Here is a 9,479-nt window from a genome sequence, read left to right as displayed (position 1 = left end):
TGGGACCAGTAACTCTCAAGTACATCTAGTTTTACAAGCTTGACCACTAACATCGCTTAACTAACTTGATAAATGATAAGGTAGAAGATAGAGAAGAGAGGAAGAAGAGAGGCAGTAGAAGAGAAAGAGAGAGAACAAAGGAGGAATTGTGAATAATATTCTTGATTATTAGGAAAATGATAGAGCCCATTATTTCTCCAAGACATACTAGAGGAAGTCAAAGGGAGCTAATGATTCTAATAGAAATAGTTTGACTGGTCCAGAGACTTACCTTTCGGTCCCTAGCCGTAAGGAACGGTAACTAGTGATCTTCTGCTATGATTAAAATCTTTTGGGCAGTATGGGCTATGGGGAAGCCATGCTGTGTGTTGTATTAATCTTTTGCTTGTATTGAGGGGGGATATGTTTTTTGTAAGAAACTAGTAAGGAGAGACTAGCCTCTCGAACACCAGAAGGAGTGAACCCTCTTTTGTAAGGTTTGTAACTTGTGTTGTTGTTACTTTTGTGATCATTTAGGGGAGATAGAGTTTTGATCAGAATCAGAGGAAGACTTGTAACTCTGATTTGGTTTCTCTCATTCTATTAATGTCAAAAAACCTCAGCATTTTCCCCTCATTTATTGTTGTTTCTGTCATTTGGTTGCTGTTTTGTTGTGATACTGGTTTGGTCTTATTAGAAAACAACAATAACGTACATCTCTGGACTAGGGATATATATATAGCAACACCAATAGCTAACTCATGAATTATCCCCTGTAAGGCTGTAACAGCTAACTAACTAACTAATTCTTTTATTTATATCATTTACATATCATAGCTAAACAGTCTATAAGTTAGAATATTCTCCTAACTAGTGGATCACCTAATTCCCTTCATTAACCTTTAACAATTTGTTGCTTGGCATTGTTTTCCATTTCATATCCTGATGTGTTGTGGTAGAAAGAGAGGAGCGAGAAAGAGAAAGAAGAGAGAAGAGATTATAGGAATAGAGAAAACAGAGAGGGAAAGAGAGAGAATTTCTGAATGGTGCACTGTATAATTCCTCAAGCATGGCATCTGATTACACTTAGGATCTCTTATATAGGTTCCCTTATCATTTTTTCTAACGGTAACAAGCTAACTCCCTTCCTAACTAATTAACAGTAACAACTGACTGCTAACTCATTTATTTATTTATATTTACATACCATATCCTTTTGGTCATTTGGAACTTATTACAACATGCACTCCATTTGACATCAGCTTTACATGCTCACACTCAAAGAGAAAAAAGAAAACTCCTAGCCAATGTCCTTAGAACAATTTTGTTAAATATTGGTTAAACCATTGTCATAACTATGGTTATTATAATTGTGGTTAAGTATGTAGACATCCTATTGATAGTTTGTAGGGAAAATCAATTAATTGGTTCCTATAATGCATGCCTTTAATCAAATAGGTCCTTATACTTGAAAGACATATAAATCAGTCTCTATAATTATCTCCATTTGGCTAGTCAATCTTAATTCTTAAGAAACTATAATAATTCATCCCTGACTCCTCCACATGGGAGCGTGAAGGGAAGCATGAAAAAGGAAAAATACTTGCAGAGATGGTATTAATTACTATCATGCTCAATACAATGTCAGTCTAGTCAGATGAAGTATACCAAAATTCATCTCTTCAAAAGGAAAGCTGCGTTATCCTTGAAGCTACATTTTCTTTATATTTGTTAACATATTTTCCTTTTTACCCAAAAAAAAAAGAAAAGGAAAGCTGCATTAAGCTATGAATGTGTGGGTGTCAATACATCATACATTAAAAAATAAAATAATAAATACGAATTATAATGCACAATGATTTGGTTTCCCGTGCTCTCTAATTGAAGCCCCAATCTGACCAGCAAGGAATCATTCACAAGTTTATCAATGTTCTGCCGGCCACTTTCACAAAAGATTTGCCTGACCGGCGGATATGCCATAAGTTGACTATCACACAGAAATAGCTTAAGAGGCCAGGGTTTTAAAGAATTAAGAATCATACATACCATAGTAATTTTATAAGTTCAACATCATTCACTTAATCACCAATGGGCTGTTAACGAAATCAAATAGCAACTGCCCAGTGTCGTCAAACGTCGTCAGCTCACCGTCACCGTTTGAACCTCGTCGCCCATTCGCCTCTGCTGCATGGTACGCTGGTGTGGCTTTGAATGCCCTGTTTCTGTTAATTTTTAGCTTTCCACCTCCCGTTCTGATCAGTCCCTGATTATAGGAATTAGGACTCACTCACCTGCATTACTACTACAGTCGTTATGATTACGTTTCTCGTCTCGTCGTATTGACAGGGAAGGGAGAGTATTGTTTTGATCGTATTAACAAGGCATCTTAATAAAATTGTTATGTTTATTTTTATCATGAACATAACAATTATTAAGATATAAACTTGATAATTTTTTAAATAGGGTTAATAAATTTTAAATTTTTTTTATTTTGATAAAAATATTAAGAATGAATAGATGAAACTAATTTATGAAATAAATTTAAATAAAATTATACATTTCAATAAGGCTGTGGAGATCGGGCTTCCGAATAAAGCCCGATCATCAAATAAAAGCTTCATCTTATTAATATGTTTCTCCATGCTCAGACTTCTTTTTCGAGCTTGCTGCAAATCTCCTTTGAATATGATATCACTTGTGTACCTATGAGTTGCTGAACTCCAATCTAGAGTCCGGCTGCAGCTGGGCAATGAGGTAAATGAGTACTTACATCAGTATTCATGAATTCGAGAAGCCAGTCATATAACAGCTGATCAGTTGCCATCCCATCTTCATAATCTGAATTGACTTATACTTGTTCATTTATCATTGTATATTCATCAGGACATTGCTTTAATTCAAGCAAGTAACCATCCAGTATGTGTCCTCTAACAATAAAGAGAACGCGTGAAAGGATATAATTCGTGCGATCCAGCTTGACCCCACCTGCTTGACTCAAGCTACTAAGGAGCGTAGTGACTTTGGTCGTCACTGTCGGAACTTGAGGACTGACCATCACAACTGTAGAAGGACTGCCGGAGGTGCTAACCAGCTGAGTAGAATGAGAGGTCGCCATCACCGATGCTGCTCTGATACTAAGCTTGAACAGAAAGAAAAAGACAGGAAGTATAAAGCTGAATTTCACTTTCTGAATTGAATGGCTTCAGAGATGAGAGACTTTGATATATATATAAATATATATACAGGCTAGATTACAAGATGTGTTCACCAATTAACAACTGACAGCAAGGCATAATAAAATAAACTGAAATAATACAGGTATAACTTCATAACAATATCACGTGCACAGTTAGTCAATTGCTATATCACAATATCAATTGACGGTGTAGACTTGGACTTCACTTGGGGCTTGGACTTAGTTACAGATTGGGCCACATGATTCGCTCCTCTATCAGATTATACTTGCAAAACTATAATATTAGGTGTTATACTTTGATTGCGTATTGTTTTTTATTTCTATAGTTTTATTTTGTTGTTTTTAATTTCTTTTATTGATCTGTTTGCAACCTAAGTTCCTTTAATTTTAAAAATGTTCATAAGGTTCATGAACTAAAACTAATAAAATTAATTTCATTAAGATGCACGTAATTTTGTTAATCTATGTGTTGATGTGTATTTAAATTTGGTACTTCTTGTATTGACATGGATTAGCCTTGTAAAATGATAAATACACATCGTTGAAATTAACTTCCTAATCACTAAGGTAAGGATTTTAACTTGTTTTTCCACCATCCAACCCTATGATTTTCAGAATTGGATGTGTTGGGAGATTAGGGTTCATATTTGGTTCAAAGTTGGGGGTGATTTTACCAGTGTTTTGAGTTTAAATGAGTAAATGGGATTAGGCTAAATGTTTAATCAATTTGATATTCCTCCCACTTTATGATTTGAGATTATTGAAGTGATGGTTTGGGTGGTTATTAAGAATCAAGGTGATTAATGACATATACACCAATTAAGCTATGATTTTATGGTTTAGAAATTATTAGTAGATGTTTGATTTGAATTTAATCGGTTTAGAATATTGATTATTGTTGAATTTTATGAATTGGGTAAATTGGGTGTTAGACTTACAGTCAAGAATTTAGGAATTCGGTGTAAAATGGGGCAATCCAATGATAATTGTAGGTTTTGTTGAGTTAAAGGAATAAGAAATTGGGAGATTTTGGATGAGTAAGTAAGGTGGTGTCATGAGAGTTAAATATTGGGAAATTTGGTTTTATAATTAACTTTTGCATTGTCCCAATAAATTGATTGTGATTTTTATTGATGAAAATCAATTATAAATTATGTGGATTAATTGATTGGATGGTGGTGATGGATTTGGCTCTCACAGTTGTGTTGGATAAGTTAGTTTTGGCTGAAGATAACATTGATTATTCTTTTATACATTGAAAAGTCATTTTCTCTTAATATGTCTTGAATATTTATTTGTATGTATGTTTATATTTTGGAAATAATATTCTATGTTGGTGAGATATGATAAATCCTTTTTAGCTAGTGAAAGGAAGCAAGGAGAAGCACAACAAGAGTGAGCCTTTAAGTTATGGGAGAATGAGAAAGAGATTTTAAAAGGATTAATTAATTCAACTTAAATTCTAAATCTCAAACTTTAGGCATTTGTAAGTTTGATTTTTAATTTTATAATTTTATTGTGATAAATTTACAACTTGTTTTCAAATTTTAATAGAAAAAACAATCTATTTATTCTTCAATCATATTAAAGCTTTTAGTCCCTTTAATTTATACCTACTTTTAACACAGTCCCTGTACTAATACTCACGTTTTCATCAGGGTCAATCCTATTTACACGGACAATTCACAATAGTTCCATTTGAAAATTTGAAAAGTTGACATAAAGACCGTTGCATTGATTCTCTCTTAAAATAAAACCAATGTATTACAATTTTAGCCAAATATAAAAGTCTCAACCAACCAAATGACGCTAGTTAATACAAAAACAAGGATGATTTTTAAAACACCAAAAAAAAAAAAAAGGATGATTCGCTTGCCCTGTACCCGAAGAGTCAAATTCTAATCCAAAAAGCAGGACTCTCTGGACAAACAAGCACATAATGATGAATAAACATGATTATGCAAGAGAAGAATTTTGTGAAATTATCATATTAAATTACTCGATTGAAATATAGTTTTTTTCAAGAAATAAATAAATAATCTTTAAATTGAATTTTATAGTGGTGAGATTGATTTGCTAGTGTCTTTTTCTCCTGTTTGATTGCTAAGTTGTTATTTTCTTACACTTCAACTATTTATTTATTTTTTAAATAACAATTCAACTATCAAACCCCAGAAAAGACACTAGCAACCCAATCTAACTAATATAGAATTCAATTTAAAAAACAAATAGCAGAAAAGACACCCGCAACACAATCTAATCAATATAGAATTCAATTAAAAAAAATGAAAATATAGCAATGTTATTTGAAGTTCTTAGCTGTCGTATGGAAAATAATTCACAATGCCGACCTTCCAAGTCAGCTAAATCACTCAAAATATTTGTTACCTTGGAATCATGTTCCTTCCTCAAACATTGAATTTGAAACTCATCTCACGCACAAGAACAATAGCAATGAAACTCATGTCCAGTCTGCAAGACATGAAGCTTCCTTCATTTTCCATTCTGCTCCTGTCTGTGCTTTCCCAATTACTCCATTGTTGGTGCCAACAAGTATACCTCAACAAGACTGGCTTTGACTGCTCCAGCAACCCGATGTCGGAAGGATATCTCTGCAATGGCCTCCAAAAGTCATGCACCTCCTTTGTAACTTTCAGATCCAGACCTCCTTATGACACTCCTCTAGCCATTGCTAGTCATCTTGGCTCAGAAGCATCTTCCATAGCCTCCCTCAACAACATCTCAAGCAATGCCAACAAAATTCCTTTCAATCAAATTGTGATAGTGCCTATCGACTGTTCATGTTTGGGCAGCATCTACCAGCATGCCACTTCTTATGCCTTGGAGGCAGGTGACACCTACTATTCTGTGGTCAACAGTACTTATCAAGACCTCGCCATTTGTCAGATGTTAGTTCAAAAAAATAGTTTCAGCCCTATCAGTCTCCCCCTGGGTGCCCAGATTACAATTCCAGTGTTATGTGCTTGTCCCACTGCTAACCAGATCTCAGATGGGGTCTCCTCCTTGCTTGTTCACACACTTGACCACGGGGATTCGCTAGAGTCAGCCTCACAGGTCTATGGTGTGGATCAACAGACTCTGCTGACCTCTAACCTGTTGCCTTCAAATGCAATCATCCCTCCCTTGACCCCTTTCTTAGTTCCACTCAATCCCTCCTCTTGCAAGCTCAATCCACATATGTTCTACTGCACTTGTTCATTCTCCCAGAGATACCTTTCAAACTCAAGTTACAGCACTCTCAATTGTGATCGTCCTCAATCACATCGTTTCCCCCTCAAACTGGTTGCTTCCTTAGGTAATCTCTTCAGTCCTCTCTGGTTCATAATGTTTTTAGATAGCATGATTATGATTTACGTCAACCTGTTGCAGCAAAATATGTGAAAGATAGAATTATGCTTAGAAGTATGCGCTAATCACACTCTCTTTAAAGTGATATTTGTCCCAACTATATTTGGTGCAGTACGTGTCAAACCAGATTTAGCAATTATCCTAAATACCAACAGATATCTAGACAACAACATATGGAATCTCTTAAACATACAGCAGTTTGAAATTTCAAAGTAGTGAATCAAAAGGCAAGATAATGCACATAAATTTTACCTATATATCACCCTTTAAATACCTGAAAGAAAAGAAAATCATTGGATCATATTTTATTTCAATGCTTTTGCTCAAACCACATGCCAAGTACATAAATCCGTTGCCCAAAAATTATCTCCAACACAACCTTCTCTCCTCGTTACCTGAGTAGAAGAACAAATCAACCAATAGATCTTATTAAAAAACTGTGTTCAAGCGATGGTTGGTGATTCTAGGCCATGTATTGTAATTGGGACGATCACTATATCTACAACTCCATGCTTTCAGTGTATCTGCTTGTTTGCAAATAAAGAATTACTACCACGCGCTTAATCATGTCCTTGCAGGTGTTGGCATTGGTGCTTCACTTTTATGCTTATTTCTTTCGGGTTACAAGTTACATCAATACCTAAAACAAAAGCAAGAAAGAGTTCGTAAAGAAAAATTGTTCAAGCAAAATGGTGGACTCTTGCTACAAGAAAAGATGTCATGCTATGGAAACGGGCAAGAAAGCAAAACTTTTTACAGCAGAAGAGCTCGAACGAGCAACAGATAACTACAATAAAAGTAGGTTTCTTGGTCAAGGTGGGTTTGGAACTGTTTATAAAGGGATGTTACCAGATGGCAGCATTGTCGCAGTTAAGAAGTCGAAAGAAATTGTGAGAAACCAGACTGAGGCTTTCATTAACGAAGTGGTGATTCTATCCCAAATAAATCACAGGAACATTGTCAAACTCTTGGGTTGGTGCCTAGAGACTGAAGCCCCATTATTAGTATATGAATATATTCCCAATGGTACCCTTTCTCACCACATCCATAACCAGGAACTTGAATCACATCTTTCATGGGATGCCCGCCTTAGAATTGCTAGTGAGGTTGCTGGGGCCGTGGCCTATATGCATTCCTCAGCTTCCATTCCCATCTTCCATAGAGACATCAAAACTTCCAACATACTCCTAGATCATAAGTACAGTGCCAAAGTATCTGATTTTGGGACTTCCAGATCAGTCCCAAACGATAGGACTCACTTAACCACAGTGGTACAAGGCACTTTTGGGTACATTGATCCCGAATACTTCCAATCCAGTCAATTCACAGATAAAAGTGATGTATATAGCTTTGGGGTTGTGCTTGTGGAGCTCATTTGTGGAAGGAAACCCATTACCTTCTCAGAAGAAGATCAAGGTCAAAACCTTGTTGCAGAATTCATTTCTTTGATGAAGAAGGGCCAGGTTTTGAGATTGTAGATGCTAGAGTTGTACACGAAGGAAGGAAAGATGATATTCTTAGCATTGCAAATCTTGCAAAGAGATGCTTGAGACTGAATGGGAAGAAGAGACCCACAATGAGAGAGGTTTCAGCAGAGCTAGAAGCATTGAGAAAGACACAGAATACCTTAAAGATCATTGAACGTTCTCTTGAGGTTCCTCATGATATAAGATCAGCTATGCCTATGCATGGCACTACTTCTGAATCAGACCAAGAATCCACAGAAGAAAGCACGTCATTGTTTTTTCCAAATAGATTATAGATCCATCTGAAAGTGAAGCTTATACCCACAACATTCTTTCTTCCTTTTTGTGCGTACATAGGGACCATGTACTCAGGAGGAGAGACTGTGCTATCAACAAACTCCAAGAAAGAAGAAAGAGACAGGAAAGTTGGTTGGTTTCATACCATTATATTACAAAAGCATTCAGAATGCAAATATAGAAGAATAGAAAAATGCAAGATTTTATGTCATTGCTCTAATGTAGAGGACATGCTCAGATATATAGTTCACAGTCTCAACTAGTTCTAGTTTTACAATGCTTGAACACTGACATCCCTAACCAAACTTGACTATGTATGAGTTAGAATATTCTCCTGACTACCTATGTAACTCGTGAATCAACTGATTCCCTGCATTAATCATCACCCATTAATGGCTTGTCATTCTTCATAGAAGGTTCGTTTTCCATTCTGCATCCTTCTAGTCATTTGGAAATTATTACACCATGCACTTCCATTGACATCAACTTTACTTGCCCACAGCCCCCTACAAAAGCAAACTCCTAGCCACAATCCTAACGACGATTATATTAATCATGGTTAAAATATTTTTCACATAATGGTTAATTTTGGTTAAGATACCCTAATGATAGTTTACTGAGACAATTAATTAATTGGTCCCTCTAGTTCACACCCTTTTTTTTTTCAAAAAGGTCCTTATACTTCAACAAATGTATAAATTAAATCAGTCCCTATAACTATCTCCGTCTGCCTATTTAATGCCTCTTGTTTATTTAAAAAAAAAAAAATTCTAATAACTCATCTGATTCCTTCACATGGCAGTGAAACGTGAAGGGAAGGATGATCGGTACAATGTCAATATAGTCATGTATAATGCATCTCTTCAAATTGAAAGCTGTATGACACTATGAATGTAGCCTGGGGGAATATCCAATAAAACTAAATGGGAATCAGAATGCACAATGACTTAGGTAGCTATTGTCCCATCTCACTGGTTGAAAACTCCAATCAAACAAGCAACAAATCATTCACAAGTTTATCAATGGTCTCATGTCCACTTTCACGAAATATGTGCATGACCAGTAGGTCTGCTACAATTCGACAATCTCACAGGACTAGGTACAAGAGACGACGGCTTAACAACGCAATCCAATTTCTACAAACCTAGAGTCATATGGTCTTTCGTCGGAGC

The 9,479-nt window shown here is 35.7% G+C and overlaps 1 pseudogene; it reads left to right on the top strand.

Moving 5' to 3' along the window:
- Positions 1-5,629: 5,629 nt before the first annotated feature.
- Positions 5,630-8,588, top strand: LOC129286360 (lysM domain receptor-like kinase 4; annotated as a pseudogene).
- The last annotated feature ends 891 nt before the right edge of the window (positions 8,589-9,479 follow it).

The sequence above is a fragment of the Prosopis cineraria genome, unplaced genomic scaffold (assembly GCF_029017545.1).
Source record: "Prosopis cineraria cultivar Desert tree isolate PC_DT_omini unplaced genomic scaffold, ASM2901754v1 PC11, whole genome shotgun sequence".
Classification (NCBI taxonomy): Eukaryota; Viridiplantae; Streptophyta; class Magnoliopsida; order Fabales; family Fabaceae; genus Prosopis; species Prosopis cineraria.
Note: the sequence above shows the minus strand (reverse complement) of the source record. Positions and strands in the feature narration are given on the sequence as shown.